The sequence below is a fragment of the Platalea leucorodia genome (genome assembly GCF_965183815.1).
Source record: "Platalea leucorodia genome assembly, chromosome: 6".
Taxonomy (NCBI): domain Eukaryota; kingdom Metazoa; phylum Chordata; class Aves; order Pelecaniformes; family Threskiornithidae; genus Platalea; species Platalea leucorodia.
In genome coordinates, this window is record NC_138828.1 from 44,591,611 (window position 1) to 44,612,889 (window position 21,279).

Sequence of the window (21,279 nt, forward strand, 5' to 3'; positions counted from 1 at the left end):
ATGTGTGCTGTGTCAGCTGCCTGAGCTGTCTTGAGAGTGCAAATGGACCAAGCAGAGCTTCTAGCTTAGTCCTCAGAGACAGCCAGCCTTGCTAGAATGGTACCACCTCTGAGCTAACGAGCCGTCTCTTTCAGTTTATGCACGCCACCACTCTAATGCAGCTTCACTGCTGCCAGTTTCAAGGTGAACGACCTCTGCTAACGGGGAGATGTGCTCCATCCCCTGTAGCCATCATCTGCTCAATCAGGCTGTAGGGTTCCCAGCGCGAGGCTGCAGTTCCCTTTGTGCAGCAAAGAGGCATTGCTCCTAGGAGTGAATAATAATTATGATCCATGCTGAATTTTACTCCCTAAGCTCCCAACTGTAAAATGAAGATTTTATCTACGTAATAGGCATGTTGTGAAAATACCTACATTGAGTATTATCCAGCATTCCAATACTATGGTAGTCTCCAACAAGCAGAAGCTTCTGATTTTGTTCAGGATACCACTTCTTAGGTCTTCATGACTTCAAGTAATTACTGACATGCAGGATCATATACCAGCTTTAGGCTTTTAAGAGATTTTTAATAGCTACTCTCACCACTATCTGGCATCTCCTTCTTCTCTCCTGGAATTGCACTGATCCAGGCTCAAAGTGAACAGAATTGGCTATAATACCATGACAATGTCAGATATGATTACAGGCTATAAATAACTAACTAAAGGGTTATCACAGACCCTCTAGGCTGATGGAGAGAAGAGATCATGGCTAACAGGAGCTGGGAAAGAATATAATTTCTTCATTTAAATGAGTAAAATCCAAAGAGCAAATTTAGAGTAAATGAACGCATTTGTGACGGATATGCAAGCCAACTCCAGTGGGTACATAAAACCAAAGCTGCTAATTGCATTTCAGTTGCCAGATGATTGGAAAATGGATGTAAATATTTGACAGTGGTGCAGTGCAACTGCTGCTAAGTGTCAGTTTATATGACTTGGACGCTCATCAGTTGTTTAAAACAAATCATTTGCATGTGAAGGCAAACAAAAGTGAGGAGGATTTGACAGGATTCAGCAGGATGAAAATTAAGCATCTCAGTCATCACCTTTAGTTTTCCTCACAACACTCTCATATTTTTTTCCGACAAGCTTAGGTATTATATTAGCCATCCCTTCTCTGCCATCTGTGGCGATTATGCCTCCTTGGGTTAAAAGCTTAATCTGAGCCTTACAGAGCTTCAGCTAAGTAATTGCAAGTGTTTGGGGCTAGATTATGACAAATAACCCATACAACTATTTACAGAAATAACTGAAGGTTTTGCTATTTTGTGGAAGTATCATTCCTGTTCAGTAGTGGAGGAAGAGTTAGGTGCCGCTTTGGTTATTTTATGAATGTCTTTTGCCAATACAATAGTGAAGGAGGATGTATTGCAGACCTGGAAAACTCCTGTAAAGTCCTTTCTGCTAATCGAAAAGTGATCCACAGTGACTGTAGGATTAGGAATGTGTGTCTAGTTTTGTCCTGGAAGAAAGTAAGTCAATGGCTTGGTAACAAGTGTAATTGATGTTAGAACAAAAATTGAAGATGGGAAGAAAGCTAAGACTATTGCCAGGATATTTCTTAGACTTTAGAACAGCTGGGTTTTTTTTCTCCACTCTAAAGGCTTTTTTTTCTAGTTTCCTTTTGGTTTTGGCATAACGTTTGTAAATTGCATAATGTTCCCAAGTATTTATAAAGAAAAAGTAATGAATAAATTAATTTTGGGGTTTCCAAGAACCAACAAGCTCACACCGTTTAAAATTCTCCATAGGCTGTGTAAATACATTTTTTGTACTTATATCTAAGGTGGAGGCCAGGTTCACTGGGGCTGAAAGAAGCCAGTGGAAATGCTGTTATTGGAGACCACATTTTTGAATACATGAGTGTGGTCACTCAGAAGACCTTCCAGGCTGATGGTGTCCTTATAATATTATGTTCATACTTCTAGTGTTTTACATTTTTTAGTGTAAAAACTGTAAAACTGCTAAAAGTTCACACCCTAGTCTTGCTAATCTTGTTATCTCTGCGGTGATACTTCTTGCTACTTGCTAACCACATTACCTCTGCAAAGAATCAGGTAAAATAATTGGTTTAACCTTTTTCGTCAGTAGGTGAGAGAGATTGGTATCAAGATTCACCCATCCCAGGTTTTATATGTACCTGGGGAGACAAGCGTTTTTCTTTGTAGACATTTTCTATGTCCATCTCATCTAATGGAATTTTATTACATTACATTCCCAGAGGAAATGACGTGCAAATAGCGGATCAGATCCAAATCATTATAATAACCATGTGATTCCCTCTTCCCACTCCTTGAAATGTTATTGCCTTCCGAAAGAAAACATCACTTGGCTCACAGCTTATTCAGAACAACAAAATTCACAATACAGGCAAAACTACCTGCGGAATATTTTTTTTTTCCCCAGAGTGGATAGTTTTCACTTACCCCTCTCTCCGTGGCTTCTTCCATGATCAGCTGTTGTGTTTTGTAGGTTTCCTTAATTGTAATCCACAAAACCGTTCCAGTGGAAGGACAGTTCTACTCTGCCAATCCTTGCAAAAGAAAAGATATAAAATGAATGTTTTATTGATCCTGCAACTCTCCAACACTATCGTACTGAAAGTAGCTTCAAGATGGGCAAAATTTCATCTACAATAATGTGGGTAATTTACTACACAATTTTTTTACAGACGTGTTATGCAATGACCAAGCAATTCCCTCTTTTTCTGGAGCTTGGGCTAGGTTTCCCTCTGTCAATCAATGATCATTCCAAATCAGTGATGTACACAGTTCAGCATAACTTAATCAATGCTTGTTTTAAATTAAATATTTAAAAAAAAAAAAATTTAAAAAGCATAATTATCCTCCATTACAACCAGATGTGTACCGGCACGAAACGTAAAGAAATGCAGGAATGCTGTCTTCATTTGCACTGGTAATAATCACGCTAATTTGGTCCTTTTCTGTGCAGCGTATGTGTGTGTATGCAAGGGTGCATGCGTAGACCTGGACACATGTTCAGAGCCTGGCAGCTTGGTACCTCGCCTCTTTCCATCATTTCATTATGTGATCTGTGCCTGCTGCTAAATCATTTTATTTGCGGCAAATCACGGTACCAGTTGGCTTTGTATTTCCCTGTGAAAGCTGGAACTTTAAAATTATGCATTGTCTGGAAAAAATACTCCTTCCAGACAGCCTGTTTGCAACTAGCACCATTCAGTGAGAGGCCTGCTAACTTCATTTGCCACTATCTGCTTTTACACAAGTGGTGGGCTGCAGGGTCATTGACAGAGTCAATTTTAGGGAGAATTTTAGGCCCCCAGTTTTTTTTCCTAGCAAGTCTATATAGGCAACGCCTTCTGATTATCAGCATATGCAGCTGCTTAAATAATAATTATTCCCTCAGAGGATTTATTTCATTCTTGTCCATTTTCTGCTCATTGTCAAAGACTCTAAACAGTGTTTTGTGGAAAGTCCAGTTTACCAGGTCAATTTGGCATGGCAATTATTTTTTAAATAAAACAGACAGCATCACAAAATGGCTTTCTGGGAACATACATGTCTCCTATAATTACCTCTGAGTAAACTTATGCTGTGAAGGTAAATCTGAACTGCAGGGTTGTTTGATGCATCTAGAAGTCTTCCTAAATCGTTTTAATATTTATAGCAGTACTTAAAAAGGAAAGTCCAGCAGTTTTAGCGAGACATGCCTTGCATAGCTTATTAACCCCACAGACAGCAACTGCCTCTACAGTTTATCAGGTGAAAAAATATTTCCCCGAAGGAAATGAACCCACGGTACTCTGTACTACGCAGCTCGTATACAAGCTCATAGTCTGCAAACCAGCATTCAATTGCCTTAGCAGTGCCTTTCAGACACTGCTTATCACACAGACCAACTCTGAGGCAAGGAGCTTGTGGCCCCAAGGCAGTAGGACAGGCACAAAACTTCCCTTTCCTCTGCTGAGCACAGGCTGCAGGAGTTTGTGAGTTACTGATCATTTCCTCTGTCAAAAGCAGTAATTTGGATTTTTTAAAAAAAGATCTAATTAGCTTATATTTTATGCTTTGGCTGGAAGTTATGACTTACCTAGGGAGAGATGAATGCAGCAGAGTGCAGTCACTTCCCATCACCAGACTGACTCCAAAGTAAGGTCCCTCCAGGTGCTTCTCTCTCTGCGAGGCTCCCGCTCTTGGCAGTGCTCAGAATATCTTTTATATCCTCACTAGGCAAAAGATTTCACTGGAACTGCCTCCAGTCGCCGGCCTTTGACAGACAGCAGGACAACTCTTGGCAGAGCCGAGGGTGATTTGCCTTCCGATCCTCATGACGTTCCTGCAGCAGATGAGTTGCCTGCTTTGCGAGCGCTGCAGTCTGATGGGCTCCTGCCTGCGCATTTCTCTCTGGTAGCTTCTGGTAAAACTGCAGGTATCACTTATAATCTGTGATGACCTGGGTGATTTATGCTCTCTGCTCTTTGCCTCTGTCTGTCCCACTTTTTTGTGCAAGGAGCTCACTGAAGATGCATGCCAGGGTGTCCCTTTCAGGATGGGCTCCCAGCTGAAATCTCCCTAACTCTCATCTTCAGAAAGCTGTGAAAATTGTCGTGGAGTTCATCCGCGTGTAGTCCTTAGTGTCTGCCTGGTCCTTAGAGCCTGTCTGCACTTCTGTGTGGAAGTGACTTTGTGCTCCAGGTGAAGAGGGGCTTCTCTGTCAGGCTAATTTCTGGTGGTCTGGTGAGGTGTTACAGCCAGTGTGACCTGTAAGTTTAAAGCCAGAGATGATTATGCTAATTTAAACCTTTTCTACGCAGTTTGGCCGTTTGTGTGTGTAAGTAAGTGTACATATGCAGACTCTCACTTCCAAAGATAGGCAGAGGCTGCATCACCTCTTTCCCTCATTTGATTATGTGGTTCACCGCTGCTGCTAACAGATTACATTTGCAGCTATTAGCAGCTGCTCTTAGTTATAATTTAGTCTTGTTAGATGCTTCCTATGATGTAGGCAGAAAACAAAGCAAAAAAAGGTAATTTGTTATCAGATCATAATACTCTTGCCTCATAAAACCTTTCCGATATTATTACCTTTAAGTTAGTCAATAATGTGTTCTGATGCTATAATGTAAGTGGAAATAATGGCATCCAGAGTAATGCGAGACAGTACACGTGCACAGCAGACATTGTCTCATCTCTAAAACATCACTGTATCCCTACTGCAAGAAAAATAAGTTAATTTTCATACAAACTCAAAGAAACTCTCTGATTCTTGTCAAGCTTTGAGCATTTTAATGTGTTTGAAGTTCTCTTGGCAGTGCTTCTGCCTTAATAAAAGACACAGTTTTCTGCAAGATAGGCAGATCTGAAAGGCTGGTACTCCTGGCTGTGTATTTCCTTCCAAATTAAGGTTACATGTCCTGGTGAGAGTAAACAGATTTTGCATAGAATTAGAGGTTGTTTATGTAAATTTATAAACTCATGTGCTACTTAACAGTAATTAAAAGGGCCTGCTAAACTAAACTGAGAGGTCGTGCGATCCAGTGTCATTGTGAAATGAGCTCTGAGACGGGAGCCTGGGTCACTGGGTAACATGGTGGGGTAAAGTAGGGTTTGACCTCCAGAGATAAAAGACAAAGTTTGAGGTCATAGCAGCTTACCAGGGAAGCTTTTCAGAGTTCAGGCATAAAACACTGAGCTGTATTTATGTTGAGAGCCTAAAGCAGTTTTTAGGCTATGATTAGCTTTGGGTGGGATGAAGGCGAGGAGTCAGACTGAGTAAAACCATGATTTATGCAAACCTAAAAAGTCATCCTAAGATCCACCATAATCCCAGTTGTAGTTTCTAGCTGGCCTAGAAGAGATAGGGGGCAAAACCGCATCTGGGGAGAAAAAGTGGGGTGCAAAGACTGGAGCTAGAGTTGGGGCTCAAGTTAACAGAGCTGCAGGGTAAAGGAGAGTGTCTGCAATGGGAAACAGAGCTGTCCTGTGCTTTGGCTGGCAGCTGGGTGGCAGGCTAGGAAACTCCACTGCGAAAGGATGGAGGTGAGATTGGGATATATGTTGAGTCGAGGCTAAGGTGATGACTTGTTTCAGACTGACTTAAGAAATGATGCCAAATTTGTTTTCTGAGCCACTTTTTGCTCTGGGGCTTAAATGCAAGGTTGGGTAAAAGATTAGTAATAGGCTTGGGGTACAAGCTGGGATTTGCTTCTTCTCGTGATAGTAAGTGTTGCTGACAAGTCGGTTACACAGAGGTGGCCAGACTATGTTGGGTGTCAGCGCCAGTTTGTGTCACTGTGATGTTCGTACATGTGGGACTGGATGGTGTCACTAGGTTCGGGGAAACGCTAGGCTTGTACTTAGAATTAGAGTGAGTCTGCAAAAGAAAGGCTGGAAAAACTCAGATGCAAGCCTGTTTAAAATGACGTGGACTGTCCCGCACAAATGTATAAATAAAAGTTAGCAATGATGGGTATTTTTCAGGAGGCTGAGCTAGAACTGCAGGTAAACACTCTTCAAATATCATTTTCTTCTTTGAATTTGCTTGGATCTTGGCAAATATAGCAGCAGCACAGATGCTACCGATGTGCACTGAGCACACTGACCTTTCAGCAACTTGCCTGTGTGTCAAGCATTGTATCCTTCTGGGCCCTGGGAAATCCCAGGATGCTGGAAGCAAACCCAAGTAAAAGTATAAAAAAATCAATGCTCTTGATTTCAAAGAACAGCAAAGACATGAGTCAGTCACAGAGACGTCATCCCTTACTACCCTCCCTGTCGTGTTCAGCCATAATTTCATTGGAAATCAATTTTAAGTGCTATCCTAGATGGAGCTGCTTCTAGCTATATTTTTTCCAAGTCCTTTGATTTTTTTCTTTCATCCAAGCTTTTAAAAAAAGAACAAAGTTGGTGTCTGACTAGTGGCAGCTGATGAGTTAATTGAATGCCTGGCTTTGGGAGGAAGCAACCAGGCAAAAAAAGTGCAGCTAACTATTGCCTGATCACTGGCGAAACTGTGCAGCCTGCTGGCATCTGGCAATGGAGCCGCACAACCCTTGGGGAATAGCTGTTTCTCATAGTATTATCTAAAACTAAAATAAAAGGCAATGTCAAATTCTGTTGTACATTACATGTGTTCTATAAGTGTAAATTGTGGTAGACTTTGGTCTATAATGCACCAGTCTGGTTACATGGTGAGGAAGGTCTTGTGGCTGAATCAGAGAACTGAAAGTCAAAAGGTCTAGGTTTCCATCTTTACCACAGGGTTTCTCAGGAACTTTGGACAAGTCGTTATTTTTGTGTCTCAGTGTTTCAAACTACAGAATAAAAATATTTAAACTATGAGGTAAATGTACCATTTTTTGTAAAGAGCATCTTAGACATAAAATGCTTTTTCTGGGTCTGCCAACATGTTGCATGCCTCCATCCATCTGGGCTTGTGAGCCCTGGTGTGAGATATAGTTCACTTTCTCACCTGAAAACAGGTACTTTTCCCTACTTTTGCTCTGATGTTGTGCATAGACAAAAAGAAAAAGCATCAAAACAAATGTGTATAATCTGCAGCAGTTTATATTAGTCTGTGATTTTGCTTCGTTAGAATCTGTTAGGTAGATTTCATCATGTTTTGGGAATCTGATGAGTCACTGCACTTGTGATGCGTGGATCTTTGTGGGTTAAATTATTGTCTCCTATTATGTCACATGTGCATTGCACAATATGTGAAGTAGCTCTGCCTTAAGTTGCTTTATCATCAACCATTACAAGTAAAACTTAAATATAGAAAGAGTTACCATGCACATGGTGGTTTTATCGATAGACTGAGGGGCGATGCCTATTCAGTATTTGCCTTTGCTAAGTAATATAAAGCCTGCTTGCCAAGAATGAGCCCCACAGGAATCACAAATCTACAGATTTGTTTTTTTAAAGTATAATCAGTAAGAGGCCGCTCTGCGGTCCCTCATAGGTGACTCGGGAAAGAACAGTACTTGATTCCTCAAGGACTTGTCAGGGAGAAGGCTTGTCAAAATCAGCCACGCTCCTCCGGAGCACCGCAAAGGGCACAATGCTCAGGAGCGTGGTGTCAGGGAGAGAGGGAAGATGTTCTCGGACCTGTGTAATGAAGCACTGCTTCTCCACTGATCTCGACTATGTAACCAGAGGTTTGCTTTATACAGCACGTGACATTCCAGCTTTAAAACATTTTTTCAGCAAAGACTATTGAAGACTTGAGGCTCTTTGTTCATTTGAATAGTACAGAAATCATGAACAGGTTCTGGAAGTGGGTAATAAGAGAAAACATTTTGAAGTTGTGCTTGCCCAGCAGAGATGATTTTGGAAAGACATTAAACCTGACCACTTTACCATCAATGTTCATGGAAAGAAAAGATAGTGCCTTAGGCTTTTAACATTCATTTAAAAATAGCCTAGATGGCCCAAAAGTAGCCTGGATGGCTTTTCTGGGATTGTGTAAGGAGGCAACCTCTTTGACTTTGTATCTTTGTGGAGGGTCGGGTGAAGCTTAGAAGAACCTCACTGTACTGAGCTAATGTCTGTGGGAGCAGAGCTCCAGGCGAGCTGAATTTTAAGGCAAGTTCAGTGACAAGTCTATGGAAATTCTTCTTCTCCAGGTAGCTTGGCCAACTTCACCTGCAGGGATTTTTGAGGAAGGGAGTGGTGCATTCAGCATCCCCTACAGTGCGTGTTGCCAGCCCCCCATTGCCAAGTGCACTGCTGGGGCATTGCCAAGGGCGCTGCTGAATATTGTATTAACCAGCAGAACTGTCAAGGCAGCCTGACAGGATCAACACCCACCACCTACTTTTCCCTGCACAGGTCCATGCAGCAGTTGTACTTTCCAAACATAAGCACCAGTGAGTTTAAGCAGCTCTTGAGTTTGCATATATACATATGTATATGTATATGTTTCACTCTTGCAATCGTATAACTGGGTTTTGTGGGCTCAAATTTGACCACTGGTGAATGACAGCTTGGGTGGCATCTAACTGCCAAAACATAGTTAAAACAAAGGATTCTTTCAATATGTTTGACTATTTGCGTGTTTTAACTGGGGCAGATGCAAATACATTGCTTCTTGTGAAAGAAAAATTGTTCATGACAGGAATACTAAAAACCACAAGCAAGTACTTACCTATTCCTGCTGAAGAATATAATATGGGTCATCCTCTGTCATAAGGAAATCAAAATCTTGCAAGCAAAAAGGAAATTGTATTTAAAAAGAAGCTATATTCTACATTTTCTTCATATCACTGAAGCATACTGACAGAGGAGAGGTAGTGTGATCCATGACAGCGCAACAAGAACCAGTGGAATTAAATTCTGTTGCTCCCAGAGCTGTTTTATTCCTCTCACCATACAGTCACTAGGGAAACTGAGGAACAGTTGTGGGCCAGGCAGACTGGAGGGTTTTCTAACACCTGCACATGCAGAACCAATATTTTTCTCTCTGAGTTATATTCTGGTTATATCCCCCTCTAGGAGAGACAGAAAAGAAACTTAAGTCTGGTCAAAGTTACATTACAAATTTGTCATTGACAAAAGGTGCCTTTCATTTACAGGGACTTATCGCTGCAAGTTTTCTGTGACTCAGCAACCTGAGGGGTTTGGCTGTCAGAACAAAACAGTTTCTCATGGCACAACGCCAGAGTTCAGTGTGCTTTCACTTAGTGTTATCAGAAACTGAAAGTCAATAAAATTTATAGCAGCAAAATTTTCCAGCACATCCACGACCTTGCTGGAGAAAGTTGTGCATTCAGCAGTGCCAGCAACTGTCTCTCATTGTTCAGAGGTTGAGTTCTCGCTGTGGCTTGTATCTAGGCTACCTTTCGTATGGGAGGAAAAGGATGGAGTTTCATGACATTTTAAATTCTAGTCTTATGACGTGGTGCAATTTAAACTAGATTATACACAACGAAAACACTATATACTGAATTGGTCTCTTCATCTTGCATTATCAAGAAGTGCAAGGCCACAGCTCTCCATAAGAACTTCAAAAAGGGATAATTTTCCTTTCTGCTGGGGGAAGTAGGAAAAAGCTGCAGGTGGCAGAAATCTGGCTTATTTTTCTGGACATCCTGTGTATAGCTTTCTAGCCGGAATAAGTTCCATTACTCTATTATAAGCCCAGTCCTTAGATTCATGAAAGCATTTGCTAAATTTTCTGAAAATATTCTGGAGAATTAAAACCCGAATGTAAATTGAAGAACTCCTGTTCCCAGGTTGCACAGGCTAGGGTGTGCATACCTTTTCATTTGAACAGTCTGATGAAACAGACCCTGCATGGCCTTGCCTTGGGCTTCATGACATTGGCTATGGCTCCCTGATGGGGTTTCTAAAACTTCCCATCATCTAGATGCTCTGTACTCTCAGTATTCTGTTCTTTTTCTCCCGCTTCTTAATAGCATGATTCCTCTCTCTGGTTAATAGGATGATGACTCCTTTGTTTTCAATAAATCTAATACATTGCTCACAAATCAGTTGGCAAAAAACGTCATCCTCATTTCTGCTGTAGATACTGCAGTGGATGCTAGTGTTCTGCTCTATGTTTTTGGAACCTTTCCCATAAGGCATTTAATTATGTTTTCTCTTTCCCTGATTATCTTCACCCTTATCTCGATCATTTTTTTCGGCTGCTTCATCTGTCTGTATAAACTAGATAGCAAAGTGGCATAATCCTTGGGCTGGCAACACTGTTATATGCTGTTAAGGGAGCGCTTGTTTTGTAAATGTTGAACCTGGGTCCCGAAATGCATTCTCATTAAAAACTATGCTGTTAGATATTAACAGATGATACTTGCCAGAGCTTGGCATCGAAAAGCAAAGACAAGAATTAAAAAAGCACCACCTGCTTGTAAATTCTCTTGAAAGGACCCTGAAATAAGGTGGTCTCTCAAGTAATGAGCACATAATTTCAGTGAATAATAAAGGCAATTAATATACAAGTGCAAAACCACTTTCCTTAAGTTATAGCTGTTGCAGCAATTGACCTACTTACCACCTCAAACCAAAGCAAACCAGACCTGGTTTGATACTGTCTAGTGGAGGAAATAAAATCTTATTTTGCAGATCAGATTGAGCAAAAATTAGGGCCCCAGAACACAGTCTAAATACAAACACCTCCTGAACGACGTTATCAGATGCATCTGTTCACCCAGGGCTATTCATATTCAGCAGCACTATGCCCGCTTGGTCCATCTGGTCTAGAGATGCACTCTGAAGGAAGATTATACAGAATAAATAGGATCTGTGCTACCACTGAATGCATGACCAGAGAACAATAATACTTCAGAATTAAGATACTGCAATAGTTTTCTTAAGATGTGCCTTAATTTGAGATAATTTGCTCTATAAAATGAGCTATAAATATAACTTGTGAGCTGTAAAAATAAATTTAAAGGAATTAAAGTGTATTGTTCTGTGACAGCATAAATACATGGAGCAATTTTTTTTCTTATCTGCTGTTCTTTGCAATACCTCTTCAGATCAGACGCTTTCTGAAAACTTGGAGTTTTGTTCCTACCTGGCCAGGAACCAAACTATGTGAGAACAGGGTTCTGACCTGTGATTGCGGTGGCATTGGGCAGATTCAAGACAAAGGAAATTTTGAGCCTGTAATGAAAACATGTAGGACAAAAAATAAAACGGTTTCTTAGAAATAGTGTCAAGCAATTCCCAATGTAATTTTCATTTTTAAATGACAGGTAATGTTTCAAGTGGCAGATGTTTGGAGACCTCCCCATTGGGAAGTTTACACCTAAGTCCATGTTTAGTGTTACTTTGTGTTTTATCTAACTAATGCCAGTTTCAGCAATGGAAAAAGAAAATGCTATATAGCAATACAAACATGTCACTTACCTACGTGCCTCAGGAAGCCTCATTTCCATGTCTGAAGAAGTTGGGATAATGGTACCCAAGAAAGAATTATTGTTATTACTGCTTAATAATTTGAGTGCTGCTTTGTCAGTGACCTTGTTTACATTTTGAGTGGTAGGACAGCAGTTCTGTGGGCTAAGCTCTATCTAAATATTATCACTGGAGACTTGCTAAAATGTTTTATCTTTTGGCTTCTTCGCTGGCATGGTGAATGACTCTTTAGTTTGAAACCACTCATTGCATTCTAGCCCATTTTATCTTTTAATGTGAACACCCCAAGGCTCTACATATTCATGCTTTTCTGACACAGGTCTTGTGGACCATATTCTTAATGCTGTAAGACTTAACACAAAAAGCTTTTCTGCTTTAAAATTTTCCTTTACTGGCACAATATTGTTTCCACATGTCCTGCTCTTTTGACAGCTCTGTAACCCTGCTCCTGTTTAACCTCATGCAAGAAAGCGGAGCTGGCATGCATAAAAAGGAAACACATTTCTTTCTTTGTTATTTGCACATTGGTGCTCATCTATGTGAAAGTGCCAAGATATGCTCTGAAATCTGCATTTGTAGAACTGTGCTGATAATAAGAGTATTGGGATCAGTTAAAAGGCCCAATTTTATTTTTAATAAATCTCAACTAAGTAGAAAAGTGAACCCTTTAGGCCTGCTGTAAAAAGGCACCTTTAACTGCAAAGATGACTGGTTGAGTGTATGGACATATGACTGGAATAGAGTTACACCTGTGAGAAGAATAATACAGAGTGCTGGGAACCACAGCTGTCTGCACATTGTAGAGTTATTTCCTGGGCACTATTCTGGAGCAGTACTTATCCAGGAGGAAAAGTAGAAGATATATCAGGCCCTCAGATTCCACTAACAGAAATATTGGTGCCTAAGACATGAAGGGAAAAATGAAGTTATAAATGAGCTAGATGTATTAACACCAAACCCACCATTTTTATCTGCTTTCATTAACCAAAAAACCAAAAAAATATTGCAATAATTTCTAAAAACTTCCCTTAGGCTGTCACTGATACACGTCTCTAACAGAAGATCCAGTGTGACGCGGAGCAACAAAAATGTAATGTCATGAAAAGAACTATGGAAGATGAGATTCTTCTCACAGAGCTTTTGATAGCTAAAATATAGTCCTCTATAATGAAACGAGTCACTGTCTACAGAAGGAAAAAGGAATCTTAGAAATCCAATTCATCTGACCGATTTTAAACCTCAGCTATAGAGAAGATGAATTACATTGACTGATGTGAATAATTCAGATGCAGATATGTACATCATGGCCTACATAAATTGACATTTGTGTAGATGGGTTCCCATAGCAGCATCTAGTAAATAAGCCAGTATAAAAGCTTTGTAAAGATTAATAACTTAATTTTCCATCATAATTACTGTTAATATATTGATGATTTTTTTCCCCATTTCCTGCCCTATGCTTCAAATAGAGTTGAAATGAAAGCACTATGGGACTGGTTCTTGCAACGGCTCTAATCAGGGAGATATTTTTAGGAGGTGCTTATGAGGGGATCTACAAATGCCAGGCACTGTGATTCAGCGACACTGCTGATGCTCTGCCATGGTGAGACTTCTAGAGCAAATGCTGCTTTAAAATCAGTCTGCTTAAGAATGTGAGAACCACTATGGCATGTTAAAAGGCATGTGTGTGACCCTGTAGTATCCAACCGCCTCATTTAACACAGAATTACCTCAAATGCATCTCACATTCTCTGTTCAGAACTGTGTATTATGGGAGGCTGGGTTAGGAGACTGTCTTCCTGGACCCCCGTGTACTCGAGAGAGATGGGGTAATTGCCTTCAGCGCAGCTAGAACGACTCAGAGCAATGGAGCGTCCTGATCCGGACATGCCTCTCTTTCTCTGGTGCCTTCAGAGTGGCCGGAGAGATGACCCTCCTAGCACAGAAGTCATACAAGAGCTACTACTTTAGATTCTTAAGGGCAGGGTCTATACTCTCATCTTTCTGCTCTCTTCATCCCCTCCCCTGAACACTAGTAAATTCAGAAAAGAATTTTTACCTCTTTGAATTGTAAAAGACAATATGGATCATCCTCTTCTATAAGAAAATAATATTTTGCAGCTATGAAAAAAAAGAATCTCAAATAAATTTGCATTCTTTATTGGGTTCTACTAAGTAATTAGATGATACAAGTACCTGCGAATGTCAATGCATCACTGCATATCAAAGTTCTGTACAAGGGATGGTAGCTATCGTTGTCCCCATGGGGACAGAGAGAATGAAGACACTCGTTTGAATTTACTCAGAATGGAGCAGGAAATCCAGGTCAAACGCTTTTACAATGCTCTGCCCACTTGGCAGCACCATTAGGATTTTTTTCCCTTCAGTACATAACCAACATGTTGTTCCAATGCAGCTATTCATCCCATTCATATTCAACTGCAGGCAGAAAGGAGAAATAAGATGCAGCCACTGGCTTAAGCTGGGCACACAGAAGCCAAGCCAAGCCTGGAAAAAAATGTGACCTAAAGAAAAGCTTGAACTTACTTAGCAGCAAACTGACTTGGTGCCTGTGCATGAATTGAGGATTACTTCTAAACCTTGTCCCTAGATTTTAATTCTCACTGTCACTAACTTCCTACACGATAATCTGTCTTGCCTGAATTGTCCTTGCTAAAAACAAAGGGACAAGCTAACATAAACACCTGTATTGCCATTCTAGTTTATACCAATGGTTTTTAGTCCGGTGTAATGTCTCTGACAATGGCCAAAGCAAGGGCATAAGAAATGGGGAAATATTTAGTGATCCTTTGAGCTCCTCCCTCATTCAGGCAATCATTGGATTAGGAACTCCTGACCTCGACCATGTGGATCATTGTGTTTAATAGTCTTTTGTGGACCTATTCTCAGTCATTGTGCTTAATCCTTTTTTCAGACCCATTTGGCCCGCACGAAGTCCTGTGTAATGTTATGGTGCATGTAACATGTTTTCCTGTTTTTTTTCCGCATCTGCTGATTAAATCCCCCCTACTTCTTTTGCGATGAGAACAGTGCCCACCCACTCCCTATGCACTTGGCCTGCGCTGTTGCTGGTTTTGTAAAGCTGTCTTGCACACCTTCGGTCTCTTTCCAAACTGCAGTGCCTGGCCCATTTTATACATCCTTTAGGGAAGCTGTTTCATATCCTTGTATGCTTTCTAATGCTGTGATGCTGGCTGCACATATAAAACAGCTATGATTTTCTGAATGAAGAGTGCTGCATAAGAGCAAGAGAACAGGTTTTGTTGCAGGTTTCACTTTCTGGCAGGGGCAAAACATTTGTGTAGCTCATTCATCACAGTATGTTGTGTCTTCTGTGCTCTGTGAATCAGTTACCGGTACCAAGCTGTGGCAGCTATTAAATTTCTAGTGTGCTGGTAAAGATGTTAGCAAAGCTATTAGAAGAATTCTGTTATAGGCTGGGGGAAAAAAAGAGTAAGCGGTATTTTCAATGAAATTCTTCGAAGTGTCAGTAGTTAAATAGTCATATATGATTGTTTTGGCTTGATGTTTGTCATCATTAATATATAAATAAATTTTAGAGAAATAAAATATTTTTATCCCTTGAGAAAGAAGGCCATTTCACAATCAGAAACTGTGGTTAGCACTGTGAATGAGTATTAGAAACATCTCTAACAGATTAAGTCTCTCTCAACTATTTGGATGTGGCTTTGGGGAAGATTTCTTCTTGTCTGTTATCACTGGATTTCTCTTATATGCTTTGTTCTGCTCTCCTTTTCTCCTCTGCTGTTCAACTTTTCTCCAGTGTTATCCTTCTCACTTCATTCGTCCCGAGCATCACCAATACTTTATTTTGAGCAGTGAGAGAAAGGTCAGAGCATGCTACTAACCTGTTTGCAAAGATCTTTTCCACTGCCATTGGACCTCAGAGGCAACGTGCGGGTGTACCTGTCGTCATGGCGCTGCAACATTTCAGTCAGGAAGCTCATGAGAACGTGGCTGAGATTTCCTCTTGCCCTTGCAATTCTGAGTCATGAAGCTTTTATGTGGGATTTTATTAAAGAGGACATCAAAACCATGTAATTGTCTTAGGAATTTTAGTTCCATTTTAAAAACTAACTTGGTCATTCAGGAGTTTAATTTACAAAAATAATGAGGAGGACTTCACCTTCCTAAATACTTTACACACTCTGAAAAACAGTTTTACTTTTAAAAACAGTTAGGGGATTTTAGGAACTTTTTACCCCATCCCACCTTCATGGCTTTGGTACCACAGCTAAGCAATTCCAAATAATTTTTCTGAACACCACTTTTACAAAATAGCCCAAGGCCTAAACTGCCAGGATGCAAAACAGGCATATCCAATGGCCTTTGAAATATAATGCTACTGACATCAGATGTCTATGTTGTTTATGATAATATGATAATCATAAAAGGCTCAAATGTGATTTCCTTACTTCTGACACCAGACAGCAAAGGGTGATTTGCCAGCACAGAAACTATTTCCATTGATGTATTTCCCACCTGCTCTCTTATCTACTTTACAAAACCTTCCTGTCTAAAAGGGAAATTTCATGTTTCCCTGCCTAGGATAGATTTTGGGGAGACTATGGAGACTCTTTTGAAGACTCATTAATTAGGAGAGCAGCTCCAGACTTCTGAAATATATCCTTTTTATCCCTTACTTTTGGCTTCAGGGAAGTAGCTGAATTCATACAAGTGACATGACTGGAGAGAATGCCATGTAATGAAGGGCTCTTGAATCCGATGGATTATTCTGGTGGGTTTTCCATCATTTTAAGTCTTAAAACCAAGATAGGATATCTTTCTCAGAGATAATGAAAATGCATGGCCTTTGTTATAAAGCTGATGATGATTTCCTCTGGCTTTAAAACCCATGAGTCACTGGGATTCTTGTTCACAGCAACCACCACTTGCAAATGTGACTGATATCCACAGAGTTCAATCCCTGAATCATCTGGGCACGTTGCCTTCTAAAAGTCCTCTCTGGACACCTATTCTGTGGGAACTAATTTAACATCTAAGGGTTATTGCAGAATTGCTAGGGAGCGAATTAAACATGGCCATGGAAGATTGCCATTGTAATAGGCTTCATAGAAATACTATTGCTGAGTAACTTAATTCATCCTGAGAGTAAAAATAAGGAGTTCCTAAAGGTATCCAATAGAAAAGTTTAAACAGAGTAACACAAAGTAGTCAGTTCCCTGATACATACGACTAGTTCCTAATTTATATGACTGGGAATAAGTAACAATAACTAAATAAAAAGGAATAAAAAAGATTAAAAATGGGAAGCATTTTATTATGCCAATTAGGAAGCAGAAACAAATAACACTCCTATTCATTTGGCATAAATGCTGTTACTTGAGGATATAGGCAATATTATATTCCTGATAGTTACCCTTCTGAGCTACATCTCCCCAAAGTCAGTGCTGGTCTCCTATAGTGATGTTGGCTGCTTTAAATGAAAAAGCATTTGGATCAGACTTGCCACCAGCCAGAGATTAATTATGGATGGGATTACGTATGGTGTGACCAATGCAGAGAATAAGGTAATAGCATACTCAATTATCAAATTAATAAAAGGTAAACAAAATGGTGGCAATTGTAAGAAAATAATTGGCCTTGATTATTGAAAAAATATGTTACCTGGGGGGCTCGTGGAGGGAAAGATTAGAGAGATCCATGAAAAGAGCTGAACAAAGAAGTCCAGATGAAAAAAAAAATGCACTGAGACGCAAAAGTGTGGGTTAAATACTTGAAGTGGAAAAGGTATGAAAAAATTGGATACTGAATAACGTATCTGTGAGAAGCAAGGCTTCTTTTGGTTTAGGTTTGTGATAAAGTATTTCCTTTCTTAGGTATTTCTAATGGGCTTTCTGCTCTTTCCTTTCATGTTTGTGGGATGCCTAAAATGTTTACAGTCTAACTGGCTATGCCCATACTAAGACAGTAACTCTTCTCAGTCTTCCTGCAGAGATTTGCTTATTAAATAATGTCTTCCAAGTTCTTGGAACTGTGTTGAAAACAGTATTTTACATAATCCACCAAGAAAACTGAACTGGTGTTTCCATCCCTTCTCTTTATTGTTTTGGAGGAGAGGCAGACAGTGAGAGAGTGTATTAAATTATACATTGTCTAATTGAAAGAAGATTCCATATAAGGCAATACAATAATTTGATCTTGTCAGAAAAACTTCTTTATCCCAGAAAAATGGAAACAGAAGTCATCAATATAGACGTAACTCTGAAACCTTCTCATGGAATAACTAGGCTAGCACTAGTACAACTTCATAAACATAACTAGCAGCGGTACAGGGATTAGTTTGCCCAGTTAATTTTTTTTTAATATTGACTTTCACTAGATGCAATTTAAATTTTAATTTAAAGACATTAAAAAAAAATAAGATGTAAAAAAAAAAAAAAGTAAAAATATTCAGTGTTTCAAATTGTTCCTGCATTCTGCTGGCTACAAAATGGGGGTGAACAAGCCATGTTCATGATTGCTAAAATCAAACTTTGCTATCAGTTTCATCGCAAGAGGTGTTCTACCTTCTGCTAAATTTTCATGGCTAAATAACAATAGAAAAGCTAATGTTATAGCAGTTAAACTGGGTGTTCTCTTAGGAGCCAAACTTTTTCCTGAAGTGTTTTTATATGCAGATAAACTGGTGATAATTCATGCTGATGACATCAATAAGCGTATTTCTATATTGAAGTGATGTAACAAGCTGAAAAAAGAACAGAAAATACTTTGATTTTCTGCAGAAGCAATAGTTTGTTTTTATATTGTCAGTTTCTGGGTTATATTCTCCTTCCTGAAAGAGACACTGCAGCGGTTGCTCCTCCAGGGTTCTGCTGCTCCGGCATGCATTTACATGCCGAAATGTGCAGTGTACAAAAGCCGCGACCTTGTCCTTTCTTTAGTGCTGTTGCCCACCACTAATTCAGGATGTGCCCACATCATCTGCTGCTTATTCCAGTACTATGGAGGCACACAGATGCTCCACCATGTCCTTAGTGGCTACAGGCTGGTGGTGGTGTGCACTGAAAAGATCGAGTTTCCTATCTGCTAATGCACCTGGATACCAGGCTGGCGTCTCAAGCTGGATCTGGTTAGAAATTCCAGCATACAATAAGCAGGAGCCAAAATCCTGGGGCAGACCAATGGTATTCTACCTCTGTTAATGCCTGATTTTTTTTGAGGAAAGCACAGGAAAATATTTTTAATCTTTTGAACCTTTCAGGTTCAAAGTTCGTTATTAGCCAAACATAGAGAAAGTTCGAAGTTCTATGTAAATCAAGGAACAGAAATACCTTCATGTTAATTTTTTCCAGGTCACATTACAGCATATTCATTTGCTATATCAATTCAGATCTGATTTAATATAAGTTGAAAATAAAAAGGAAATACAATTTTGAAGGTATTCTCCAAATTCTGTACAGCTAGCAGGGAATCTTCTAGCAGCAGCCAGATTTGTTAACACATTTCTGGGATATTCTTTCTCAAAAAGAAACAGCCAGACCCTTATCCTTCTCTCATGGTGATATCTGAGCTTTGCAGGGTTACACAATAGCTTTCACAGACATTATGAGAAAAGTGAGGTACTGGTATTCCTGGTAGCAATGTTAGAAGAATGAAAATGTATATTTCTTTGTATTCACAGAGTGCTTTTCATTCAGAATGATTACAGTTCAAACACTGCAATCATTCTGTTCCCATCTAAGACGCAGCCTGCAGTGGGCTGCTCAAATACTGTTATTAAATAATAAAGAAAACAAGACAGATTAGGGCATGCACCAGTACAGCTCAATGGCGTTCTTTTAAATATTTGCCCCAGTGTATCACAATCCAGATTGCAAAGGCAGAACTGAGAGTGCTGCAGATCTGTAGGCCACAAGGTTTTAAAATACAAGGTTCCATACAGAGCAAACGATTTTTAAAGGATGAAGTTTGAAATGAAACTTGCATTCAGAATTTCAGGGGCAATCCAACGAAGCTGGTGAAGGGTCCAGAGCACAAGTCTTAGGAGGAGCAGCTGAGGGAGCTGGGGTTGTTCAGCCTGGAGAAGAGGAGGCTGAGGGGAGACCTTATTGCTCTCTACAACTACCTGAAAGGAGGTTGTAGTGAGGTGGGGCTTGGTCTCTTCTCCCAAGTAACAAATGATAGGATGAGAGGAAATGGCCTCAAGCTGCGCCAGGGGAAGTTTAGGTTGGATATTAGGAGAAACTTCTTCACCGAAAGAGTAGTCAGGCACTGGCACAGGCTGCCCAGGGCAGTGGTTGAGTCTCCACCCCTGGAGGTATTTAAAAGCTGTGTAGATGTGGTGCTTAGGGACACGGTTTAGTGCTGTACTCTGCAGTGCTAGGTTAACTGTTGGACTTGATGATCTTAAAGGTCTTGTCCAACCTAAATGATTCTATGATTCTATGAATCCCCCAAAACGAAACACCAAGTGTTTTCCACAAAACCTGTAAATTCTTGAACACCACCACTGATGTTCAGGGACTGGCATTCAATTAGATGAAATAATTCTCTACATGCTCACAGTTTAACGTAAGAACTGTCATATTGTGTACACTCATACATTCTCTCTTCTAATGAATTCCCCATAAAAATCTTTTCTCAATTATTCATTAACCACAGCTGTGCTGAAGGGCTCTTGTTTGGAAGTAAAGGGGGATATTTTCCTTCAGATCAATGACGTGTGTGAACCTAAAATTTGTAAATGTATTTTATGGGGAAGTTCAGGGATTACGTTGAAGTTGTTATAGTTAATATTTGCATTCTCCCAGGGAAGAACTGCTCTCCCTTGCTACATCTGTAAAACTTGTAAAGCAGAAGCAGGATGTATTGCACAAGTCTAAATGTGTGGAACAACACGTGCACGCATGATGTGCATAGGATGGGTTGAGATTTATGTCCCTTGTACAGCAGAATTATTTGGGTCATGTACAGTGGCTATTTGTCTAGAATTTCTAGGTGTTTTTCATCTGCCAAAAGCCTGAAAATCCAGTGGAACCAGGTAATTGCCCACTCAGAAATAAGTCCGGAGACCCAGCCTGCCCGGAGCTGCCCACATGTCAGGCAGCTCTCCACAGCACTGCTGTAAGCTCTTCCACAACTGCCCCTACCTAGGTAGCACAGAGGATGTGCTTACCACACCACGTCCTTTCCTCCCCCTGTATCCCCTCTTCCCCAACGGCAGATTGCGTCACTTGCATCAGAGGGCTTAAGCCCAGCTATGAATGAAAGAGGTTATTTGCTTTTGGATGGATGAAACAGAAAGGGAAAACCAAAACTTTGATTTGCCACATAATTTCTTTCTATGTGAACCTGTTGCCCAGCCTTTTCCTTTT